This window comes from Giraffa tippelskirchi, chromosome 5, assembly GCF_054371585.1.
Source record: "Giraffa tippelskirchi isolate mGirTip1 chromosome 5, T2T-mGirTip1v1.2.pri, whole genome shotgun sequence".
NCBI lineage: Eukaryota > Metazoa > Chordata > Mammalia > Artiodactyla > Giraffidae > Giraffa > Giraffa tippelskirchi.
Genome location: NC_137279.1, coordinates 106422680 through 106433629, shown reverse-complemented (window position 1 = coordinate 106433629; position 10950 = coordinate 106422680). Strand labels below are relative to the sequence as shown.

Below are 10950 nucleotides of genomic sequence, written 5' to 3'. Positions count from 1 at the left end.
ACATGGGCTCAGCAGTTGTGCACAGGTTTAGTTGCCCCGTGTCATCCTGGACCAGAGATTGAACTTGTGTCCCCTGCATTGGCAGGCTGATTCTTAACCACTGGACCACAGGGGAAGCCCAGATGCATGGAAACTTAAAAAGAACCCACTGAAAGGGAATGGAGATTCAGACTTCTTTGGAGGTGTGGCTGCCATAGAAACATGCCGTCCACTAGTGATGGAGAAACAGGAGCGTGTGGACTACAGTTGAGTTGTAGGAAGGAGGAGGAAGTTGCTAGAGGCATGGGCTGAACAGCTGGTCTCAGGACTTCTGTTATGGTGGTAGAAGTGGTGGTAATGGGTAACAATCACTCATTCCCAACCTTAGGATGAAAATGTTCAATATTTCACCAGATTTGTTTTCTTAACGTTTTTAGAAGCTGTAGGCAACACCCAGGGAAAATCACAATGTAGTTCTCCCCCCAAAAGGCAACATTTTATTACCAGTGGGGTATGATTTATGGGAAGAGGGGCAGCCTTAAAAAGGAAAATGAGGTTGCCAAAGAAATCTCTGATCCCTGTTTTGAAAAAGGTAGGAATTTTGCCACTAACCCAGAAGCTCTTACCTCCAGGGCACTGGGGCTTATCGGTCCCCCCAGCCCCCCAGCAAAAGGATCTAGAATCAGTACTACACTGCCCACCACCACTATTCCAAAGTGTGGGGATCTGATTTTCTGTACATTAAACATAATCCAGATTTAGGCAGATGGAGTTTTTCTGATTAGAATTTTCAGAGGAACCAGGAGAGGCTGCTCTGTGTTATGGCATGGCTGTGGATAGATGGATGTTGTGGCAGCAGAGAGAGAAACAAGAGTGGGCAAAGGAACAAGGAGATTTGAGACACTGTCCATTTGGCAAGAAAGAGGAGAGTAATGAGACAGTAATGCTTCAGAGGCTATAATATATTACTGATTGTAGATCAATATTGAAAGAGCCCTATCAGACAGAAACTAGTTTTGAAGAGGAAATCGGAACTTAACTGCTTCAGGACAGGATATGGTGGATAAAATAATTTTATGGCACCTTTTCAAATTTAGGCAAGTGCCCCTTTATTGGATTAAGAAACGAGATCTGAGCCAGGCTGAGGGAGCAGAAGAGAGCCTGCTGGGAGTTGGACCAGCCAACTGGAGGCTACTCCAACTGCCTCAGGCTCCCCCCTCCCCTGGCCCCTGTTATCTGCCTAAGCCTTACCCCAGCTCTGCTTCCAGCCCCGGCCCCCACGCTACTGCCCTCTGTGTTCTTTTTCGAATGCTCCTCCATCAGCTGGCAGAAGAGAAATTTGAGGATGTTGGAGCCAAGATGGCCATGGAGTGGAGCTGGGCATTGTCACCTAGCAGCTTGAGGAAACCCCATACAGGTGTGATGCCAGGTCCAGGAGACTGTCACTGAACAGAGAGCAGGCTTCCCAGGAAAGAAGTGGAGGAGCCTTGTCCAAAGCCTGGGACCCCTGCAAGAGATTTAATTGAATTTTACACTGACACCATCCAAGGCTTCCTTGAATTCTCTCAAATTCAAAATAATAGTATATGTTTTGTCTATGTGTGTGTGCATTCAGATATAGCTCCCTTGATGTGAAAAGAGGTCAAGATTTTTAAGATGAACCTATATGAGTACCCAGTGCATCATGGAAAATTCTATTTTCAAAAAGCTGGCTCTTTAAATTGCCTGTTTTGGATAACCCTCAGTTTTTGGTTTGGAAGCAAAACAGCTCTGTCCTTGAGTAGATGTTTTCAAGTGGTCCTAAAGCAAAGGAAACAGCATAGCATGCTGGAAAGATAAGTGACTGGGGTCTCATTTTGACATTAAGCAGGTGGTCGGTCATACTAGGAAAAGCATATGAAGACTTGATTCCTCTGTAAAGGAGGAGAGCAGACCAGGTTATCTGTGGTTAGAAGTCTCATTCCATAAGCTCAGTGTCCCTCGTAAAACATAAACTGCCTGTGAGCAAGATTTCTGTCCAGTGCAGAGCTCTACTCCCAACTCTAGTATCCCATGTTGCCTGAACACGGCTCCTAATTGTACTCAGTTCTGTTATAGACATTTCAGACACAGGGAAACAAACTTGAAGAAAAGTGTAAGGACTTGCTCAAGACCACCCAAGTTCCCAGCATTCTGTTTCTTTTTATATCTTGGTCCTCGCCAACCCTCCTGCTTGACACCAGCTCTGCTGTGCATGTAAACAGGAGGTAGGGTTACAAGTTGCATAAAAGGTACTGACTCTTTTCCTTGTGTGTGGGCGTCTCAGGTCAGGAAATAGGACTGCAACCCCATTCATGCTGCTTGATGGTGCCTCCCTTTGAGGCACAGGGGTGGCAACTGAGAAGGCTGCTAAGAAAGGCACAGCATGGCATCCAGCCCACAGACACCTGATATTCCTCCCAGGCTGCCCACCCCTCTTTCTACCATCCAAGGAACTGGAAACACTCAGCCTCCCAAAACCTCTAAGAAAGCAAGGTGATTTCATTCACACATATTTCTATGACATGGATGTCCAAACAGGAAGCCAAAGAAAACCAGCTTTTCAGTTTTTGGGTTTTTTTTAAGGCAGCATGTGACCAGGAATGAATGAGACCAACACAACTGCTTTAATTCTAAATGTCTGCAGTCTGAGAAATCTACCATGCCTTGAGGTAACCTGATAGAACACCACTTTCGCTACTCAGAAATTAAGGTTTCTGCACTGTGTGTGGACTGCGAGCCTGCATTTAGAAGTCAATGCAAGACCTCGGCTGACACTTCCATACCTGCCAGGAGCTGCTGATGAAAACCAGGTGGCCTGCTTTAAGCAGAATTCAATTACCCAGATGGCAGCTGTTTCTTAATTCAAAACTTTAACATCGCCTTTTTTTTTCCCCCATTATGAAAAAACCAAAGGGGGAAGAGAATACGTTGAGTTTGAGCACTTCTGGTTGATGAGTTTAAAGGCATGACAGGTAAGTGGACTCCGGCCCCCACCACCCCCGACACCCCTTTCCCCACCCCCTCACTCCCCCGCCCCAAGCTCCCTGCAGCTCTAGCCTGCATCACCCTGCCTGGCAGACTTTTACCAGGAATGGGAGTGATGGTCCTGAAACCCAGCATTCTCTTGGGTCATTCTTAGGAAGAGAAAGAACTCGGGCTTGCCAATTAGAGACTGCATTAGCAGGTGGTAGCTTCCTTCCTCTCTTTCTCTTCCTCTCTCTCTTTCTCTCTTTCTGTGTGTGAAGGGGGAGGGAGGCTGTAAAAAGGAAAAAACGAAAAAAGAGAAACCTGTAATGGTTTTAAGTTACACTTGGACACAATGATTTCTCTCTCTCCCCCTCCCCAGCCTCCTGCCCCCACAAGTCGCCCACCCCTAACCAGGGAGGTTACCCTGTATCAGCCCCTGCAGTCCAGAACATGGATAGTCAAGCTTCTTATTCCAAAGGTGACGATTTCTCAGTGAGGCCAGTGCTGCAGTGTTTCAATGCAGGGTTTATTTCCCTAGTCCTCACCTGCGGTTTGGTGATAACTAGACCAGTTCAGACAGGTGGAGTGTTACCCAACCCTTTCTCACCTAGCTCCTGCATTCTGTACTCTGGTTTCTGCTACAAGCTGGCTGCATATCCCTAGACAGGCCCGCTGTTGGATATGGGAGTTTGCTGGGGCAAGAGGAAAACCAGCACAAAGCAGGTTCTGTTCTTACTCCCTTCTCTAGACAAATTTTTGTGGTTGTCTTCATCCTTCTTTGAACCTTGTTTCTTGCAGGCTGAGTAGGAATTTGAAATCAACATTCCTTACACTGTTTGAACAGTTACAATGTGACAGGTGAGGTTTCCTTAAGAGTATCATGTCAATTGATTCTCACAGCAGCAGCCCTGGTGATATGGTTACAGATAAAATAGGCTCAAAAGTTACATTTGAGTAAGTAAGACTCAAATTGAGCCACCTTTTAAGGTCAGGAATTTGTAGCCTAACACATTGCTTAAATCCCAGGGACGGCGGAGCCTGGTGGGCTGCCCTCTGTGGGGTCAGCACAGAGTCTGACACGAAGCGACTTAGCAGCAGCAGCAGCAGCAGCACATTGCTTAAATTATGTCCAAATCCCAATTTTCCACCATATCTAGCAACTTGAAAGCCTCTGTTTGGGGGAAGGAGTAGATAATCAGGATCATGATGGGGATCAAGACATGCATGTAAATGCACAAAAAAGGAAGAAAAAAAATTAGCATGCCATCTCAGAGCTAAACATGGATGTCTTGAGATTCTGAATCCAATAATATGATCAGAATAGCTTTGGTAAATGCACTGATTATGAAAGCTTATCCTACGGCTCTGGTTGCTGTTGTTGTTGTTCAGTTGCTAAGTTGTGTCTAATCTTTATGACCCCATGGACTGCAGCATGCCAGGCTTTCTTGTCCTTCACCATCTCCCAGAGTTTGCTCAAACTCATGTCCATTGAGTTGGTGATGCTATCCAACCATCTCATCCTCTGTCGTCCCCTTCTCCTCCTGCCTTCAATCTTTCCCAGCATCAGGGTCTTTTCCAATGAGTCAGCTCTTCACATGAGGTAGCCAAGGTATTGGAGCTTCAGCTTCAACATCAGTCCTTCCAATGAATATTCAGGTATGATTTCCTTTAGGATTGACTGGTTTGATCTCCTTGCTATCCCAGGGACTCTCAAGAGTCTTCTCTAGGACCACGATTTAAAAGCATCTGTTCTTCAGCACTCAGCCTTCTTTGTGGTCCAACTCTCGCATCCGTACATGACTACCGGAAAAACTATAGCTTTGACTATGGTTTTTTTATGGACCTTTGTCAGCAAAATGATGTCTATGTTTTTTAATATGCTGTCTAGCTTTGTCATAGCTTTTCTTCCAAGTAGCAAGCAAATACTACCACAGAAATCTTTCCAAAGTACAAATCTGATCATGACACCTCCCTGCTTAAAACCTGCAGTGTCTCCCTATGGCCTACAGGACAAAGTCCAAGCCCTTAGAATGGTATCCAAGTCCTCCACAATCGACTGTGCTCACCTCTCCAGGCTTATCTCCTACTTCGTTCTTTCTCTTTCTCACACACATACAACCTATGCTCTAGTGATTTTAAACTCCTGGTCAGTCCTCCCCAACAGATTAAGCTTATTTGGGTGCCAAGGGTCTTACTCATGTGGCTGCTTTTGCTTACAACCACCCCACAGTACACAAGCACACACATGCACGTGCGTGCGTGCGCGCACACACACACACACACACACACACACACACACACAGAGGCTCCACTTCATGAACTCCCATCTACCTTTCAAGATCCAGCCAAGGAAGCCCTTTCAGCTCCACAGGCAGAACTGACCACTTCTTCCTTCATGTCCCCATGATATGCTACATAGATATAGCACCTCTCACTGTGTTACTAATACCTCTTTGCATGTCTTACTTTATGCCAGATGGTGAACTATTTGAGGGTAGAAAGTGTGTCTAAGTTGTCGTCATGTGCCAGCATCAAGCATGATGTTAGGCTCAGAGTAGATCCCCAGCAATGGCTATTTTGGGTTTTGGGGTTTGTTTGTTTTGGGGTTTTTTTTAATTTAATTTTTGTTTGTTTGTTTGTTTTGGCATGAGCTAGCTCTTACTTCAGTTAAACAATGGAGAGTGCCAGAGGTAGGGGTGGGAGAAGGGATGAAAGAGAGGGAACTTCTCTAGGGGGCTTATCAGTAAGAGTCCACATGTAGAGGTTACACATCAACCAAATGGCAGCCTCCAGAGTAAAACCTAAGCTGTTAAAAATGAATTGAGCTGGTTACTATTTTTGTACCTGACCTACTTTGGGGTTACTTTCTTCAAAAACTCCCAGACTTTTGTAAATGGACCAAACCACTTTTTGATGATTCTGTATTCTCTATTATGGTGATTTCTCACTTCAGTGAAGGGAAAATCTGCAAAGTCCCTGAAACCCCATTTTAGTGCAAACAGATCTAAGGAAGAGTGCTGTTCTCAGTGGAACCAGCCTTCACAGAACTTTCTCAATTGTTTTTCCATGGAAGATTTAAAGGCCAAGAATAGCAGATCTATCCACCCCCAATGGCAGCACTCATTTCCTCAATGCTCATGTCTGTATTCCCCTGAGAACAAGGAGGGTTCCATGACAGTTTTCTCCTGCTGCCTCTTCTCTGCCTCCAGCTTGCCTATGCTGGCTTGTAAGCCTGCTTGAAGCCACGACTCTGCTGCCTGGGTGCAGATAGGACTCTGGCAGTAGAATACTTTTCGTTCCAGACCCTTTGTTTGTTGCCATTTAATTTTTGTTTGCAATGCCCCATGGTGGTTGATTTGTAGAGAACAAAATATGCATTTTTACATGCCAGGATATTGTAACATTTAATAATGTTTTGATACTATTATCACAATAATAATCCCTGGGGTGAGGGGAGTAGCAGTGTGTTGGAAAGTGCTAGAAAAGAAGACCAAGCTTAACTCTGAATTTGTGGACACAGTGTAAAACACTTGGGGGGACAACTAAAGAGTCCTTTATAATTGTTTTCTTTACAAAGACTGCTATTAGTAAGAGCAAATTGTTTAAGTGGCAGTTGTAGTAAAGGAGGGCTTCGCAGGTGGCTCAGATGGTTAAGAATCTGCCTGCAACGCAGGAGACCTGGGTTTGATTCCTAGGTTGGGGAGATCCGCTGGAGAAGGGAATGGCAACCCACTCCAGTACTCTTGCCTGGAGGATTCCATGGACAGAGGAGCCTGGCGGGCTACAGTCCATGGGATTCCAAAGAGTTGGATATGACTGAGCAACAAACACTTTGTAATAAAGGAATGCTGAGGAAAAACCTGAGAAATTGATTCTGTATGACTGATAACAGCCTCCAGGACAGGTACCAAGTAAATGTTGACTTTTCTAAATTTCCAGAGGCAAAACCTGAGGGCTTCAAAAATCATTAACAGAAGAAAATATGTTTACAAGCATACTAAAGAGCTTTTATAGGGAAAAGAGGTGAGTGGAAAATGGAGTCAGGGAGGGAAAGTTTCAGGGGTCAGAATTCTTTGGCTGACAGATTTCTGATGGTCAGGGATCTGCCTAGAACTGTGCTTTAACAACAACAAAAATTATTTATTTATTTGGCTGTGCCAAGTCTTAGTTGTGGCATGTGGGATCTTTAGTTGAGGTATGTGGAATCTAGTTCCCTAACCAGGGATCAAACTCAGGCCCCCTGCATTAGGAGCATGGAGACTTAGCCACTGGACCACCAGGGAAGTCCCGAGAACTGTGCTTTTAAAGCAATGGGTAATACGTCTGCTGCTAGATAGGGACAAGCAGATTTGCAATGGTGGGATAGATACTGGCTAGGAGAAACTTTGAAATTGTGAGAAGAACTGGCTTTAATGCAGTAAATATGGTAACAGTGGCAGTTAAGTGGCTTCCTGGAGTACCAAGGAAATGGTAAAAAATAAAGATGCATGCCTAAGATTGTTTCCATGATACCTCTAGTGCAAGCTGGACCAAAGAGACTTCTATCTTTCCAGTTTCCGAGCTCATTGATCTCCTAAGTGTTTGCTTCCAATGGAAAAATGCTAACTTCGTTGTAGGTTCCAACTCTTTTTCTAAAGCCCTTAATTGCAATGGCATGTTTATTCATTTCAGCAAGTACTTACTCAAAGTGCTAGCACTCTTGGCTCAAAATACTGACTTGCATCATGTTTTTCAGACGTCTGCTGACTATTCACAATGACTGGGCCAACACTCTGTGGTTGTGTCAAATCCTCCTCGAAGCCATCCACACTTGGCAGCCTTGGGGGCTGTAAATGCTGAGTCTCTGGTTCCATCAGTTTAATTGTTTCCCAAGCTAGGAGCTTAATAAGAACTGATAGTATAAGAGGTAGATAGAATAGAGAGACGGAATTTGTCCCCACACTCTCTTATGGAAGTTTCTTTATCCTCAGCACTGCTCTGGGAGTTTGAAAAGATGCCCAATAGTTCTGCCAATGTTCAGGGACTGTCCAGTTCCAATCACTCCCTAAGCCTCAGTTTCTTCACATAAAATGAGGGGAATGTTTGCTCTTCAAGGTTCCATTCAGAAAGCTCTCCCAAGAGGGGAAAGAGGCCTGTCCCCCCAAAATGGTATTTCCCCCTTTGGTCACCCACGTCCCAAGGCATCTGTGACTTCTGCACCTCAGTTCCGTCCACAATGTCTCTTTGTCTTAATTTTATAGGCACACTCAGGGCTGCACTGTACAATTGAGCAGAGATTCTTTTCATCACTCTTTCCCATAAAAAGTTCCAGCTTCCTTACCATATTTTTTTCCTTTCATCTCTTAAGATTTGTCCTCAACACCTGACAGTAAACTTTATCCCTAAAAACACTCCTGAGAATTGCCCAGAAGTGCCTGGACCATAACACTTGGCTGAGCACTTATAGAAACATCAACATTAGAGGAACAGTAGCAACAACATAACTTGTCTGATATTCTGAAATGTTTGTCAAATTATGTGTCTTTCAACAGGACTGAAATTAAAAAATGGATTATCAAATGACTTGAAAATGGAATGGGATACACCTCGAGAAGTGGGATTAGGTGGGTGAAAGCAGGGGTGAGGGAGTGTTTGTTGATCTATAGCAAACATTTTTATAAAATGTTCTCAGCCTCACGATGATGCACATGGTAGACTGATGAAGAGCAGAAATAGGCAAAAGAGGCTCTCGCTGGGGTCTTCTCGGTTATAAAAGAGGAGAGGCACATGGAAACCCTCTGTATTTGTGAGGATAGCCCTGTTAAAAGCAATTAGTATCCTTCCACCAAAAATTCCCTGGTGCCATGCTCAGAGACCAAATTTTACAAGTCGGAAGACGGTTCCCATCTTGCAATTTTGAGACCAGGCTCCGCCATCACTAGCTGAGTGGCCTTGTTTTGAGACAATCCTCAAACCTCCCGTTTCCCACTCTGTAAAATGCAGCTAAAGCCCTTTGCCTTCCAGCCATATGAGAATTCCAGGAAGGATTTTATATGTAAAAGTGCTATGTGCAGGCAAAAGTAAATTTCAGATTTTAATACTTCTTTCTTTTATGCCTTTTCCCCAGTCTGGAATATAGCTAGAACTTTGAGGTCCTCTTGAAAGGACCTTCAGCAATCTTCAGCTGCCAAATAAACAGTTGAAAAGGCCAAGGGAAATAAATGCCTGATCTTTCAGGGTTATGTTGTTGAATGAAAATTTAAAAAGTGATAATTTTAGTTAGTTAGGGTGGAAAAGGTGATCCACCAGCAGGAGAAACCTACATTGTTTAGACTTTTGCTTTCTACATTTTGTTGTTCTTGCTGTGCTTTTTCCGCTCAGAGGAGGGCCCAAGGGATAATTAATCTCATACAAGCTGAGAGATCTTTAGTAAGCAAAATCCTCCTACAGGTTAGCAGTAATGGGGGATATAGTGCATGAAAATAAAGCATTTTCTAGACCTTTGGAGACAGAGCCCTGATAACACTTCATAAATTCCTTCTGTTGAATTAGCAGCATTGGGAATTCTGTTCTGGATTTCGGGGTTCTTTGTCCAGCAGGCATGAATTTGAATTTACAATTCCTCTGCTCTTCTGGGCCTGCGTTGATTTGACCAAGCCTGAAGGTTGCTGGAGGAGGCACCAGTCCTGAACAATGCATTCTCGGACAAGAGGAAAGAAACAGTTTCTTCTAAGAAGGAACAAGACTTACTCTAATGGCCTAACTGCTAACACAGTTGCTAGTTTTTTTCCCCTTCGATTTTCTTTCTTCCTTCCCTTCTTCCCAGTTTCTTTCAAGGCTTCACCTCTTTATTTTTCCATGTTCAATTAATAGTTGAAATTAACAGGGTCAGTTTTACCTTGCTTAGGAAGTTAATGTTTTCCCTGTTTGTTGTCAGAATTCCCAGAGACAGGGGGTGACTCTCTCCTGCAAACCTTGTGCTCTCCCAGAGCATGCCTGACTTCCTGAAAACACTGTTAATAATACCTTGCTTTTTTAACTGCAGGAAACCTTCAGCCATTGCAGCCTCTGCAGAAGCTGTAATGGGAGGAATGCCACACAGCGCAGCCAGGCCAGGGCCCTCTGGGGGGTTTATGGGCTCCTCACCACACTCCGGGCAGCTCTGAGCCGCGCCGGGCCGAGGCCCCTAAGAGAACCAAAGGCTGAGGTGAGAGAGGCCCTGCTGTGCCAGGTGGGAGGCCAGGAGACAGGCCCTCAAACATCTTCCCCTCCGCGGAGTCCCTTTTGCTAAAGATATGCATTCCCTTAAGTTTCAGGTGTTCCTCCCCCGCTAAAGTGAATCCCCAAACAGGACAAACAGTTTATATTCACACGGCAACAAGACTGAATTAATCGCAGGCCCTCTGGGTTATCATTTGGGGGTGTTGAAGCAAAGGAGGTGGAGGGCGCTTGGGACCTCTGGCAACGCCAACCCAGGCCCTGTGGGATATAGATAACGGGGATCCCAAGACCATAGGAGGCATTCGTGAGAGCACCAAGAGACTGGCCCTAGAGCCTGGCCTGGGAGGCCATCAGCAGGTAGGCGCGGGGCCTGGGCTCTGCAGGGACGCGCAGTCTCTCCTGTAAATGGTGGCTACAGTCTCTCCGGACTCCCCACCTCAACCTGGTGTTTTCTTTAGTCCCAGAGGAGCTCCCTGATGCCCAGAAAAAGGCCCCTCCGCTCGACGATTCTGTCCCGGGTCCGCGGAGATCCGGGGGCCCAGTTCCACGGACATCCCCGCACCCACTGCGGACCTTGCGTGCGCTCCAAAGCGGGCCGGTCACGCAGGGCGGAGGGAGAAGGGACGCGGGAGCTGCATGGCCGCCGAATCCCCGCTGCCCAGCCAGCGGGGGCGCCCCGCAGAGGCGCGGTCTCCGCCTCCCGGGACGAGGGCACGCGCGCCCCAGGGCCCGGCGCCCTCCTGCCTAGAGCCCCGGCCGGTCGCAGCCGGCACGGCCCCGGCC

At 45.9% G+C, this 10950-nt stretch overlaps 1 long non-coding RNA gene across 1 annotated transcript; it reads right to left on the bottom strand.

Annotated features, from left to right (window-relative positions):
- Positions 1 to 811: 811 nt before the first annotated feature.
- LOC145506214 (uncharacterized) lies at positions 812 to 10845 on the bottom strand. Its single transcript, XR_014053632.1, has 3 exons — positions 10741 to 10845; positions 3087 to 3256; positions 812 to 1486 (listed from the first exon to the last, which is right to left on the bottom strand). It is a non-coding gene; the product is annotated as an uncharacterized LOC145506214 (long non-coding RNA).
- Between the last annotated feature and the right edge of the window lie 105 nt (positions 10846 to 10950).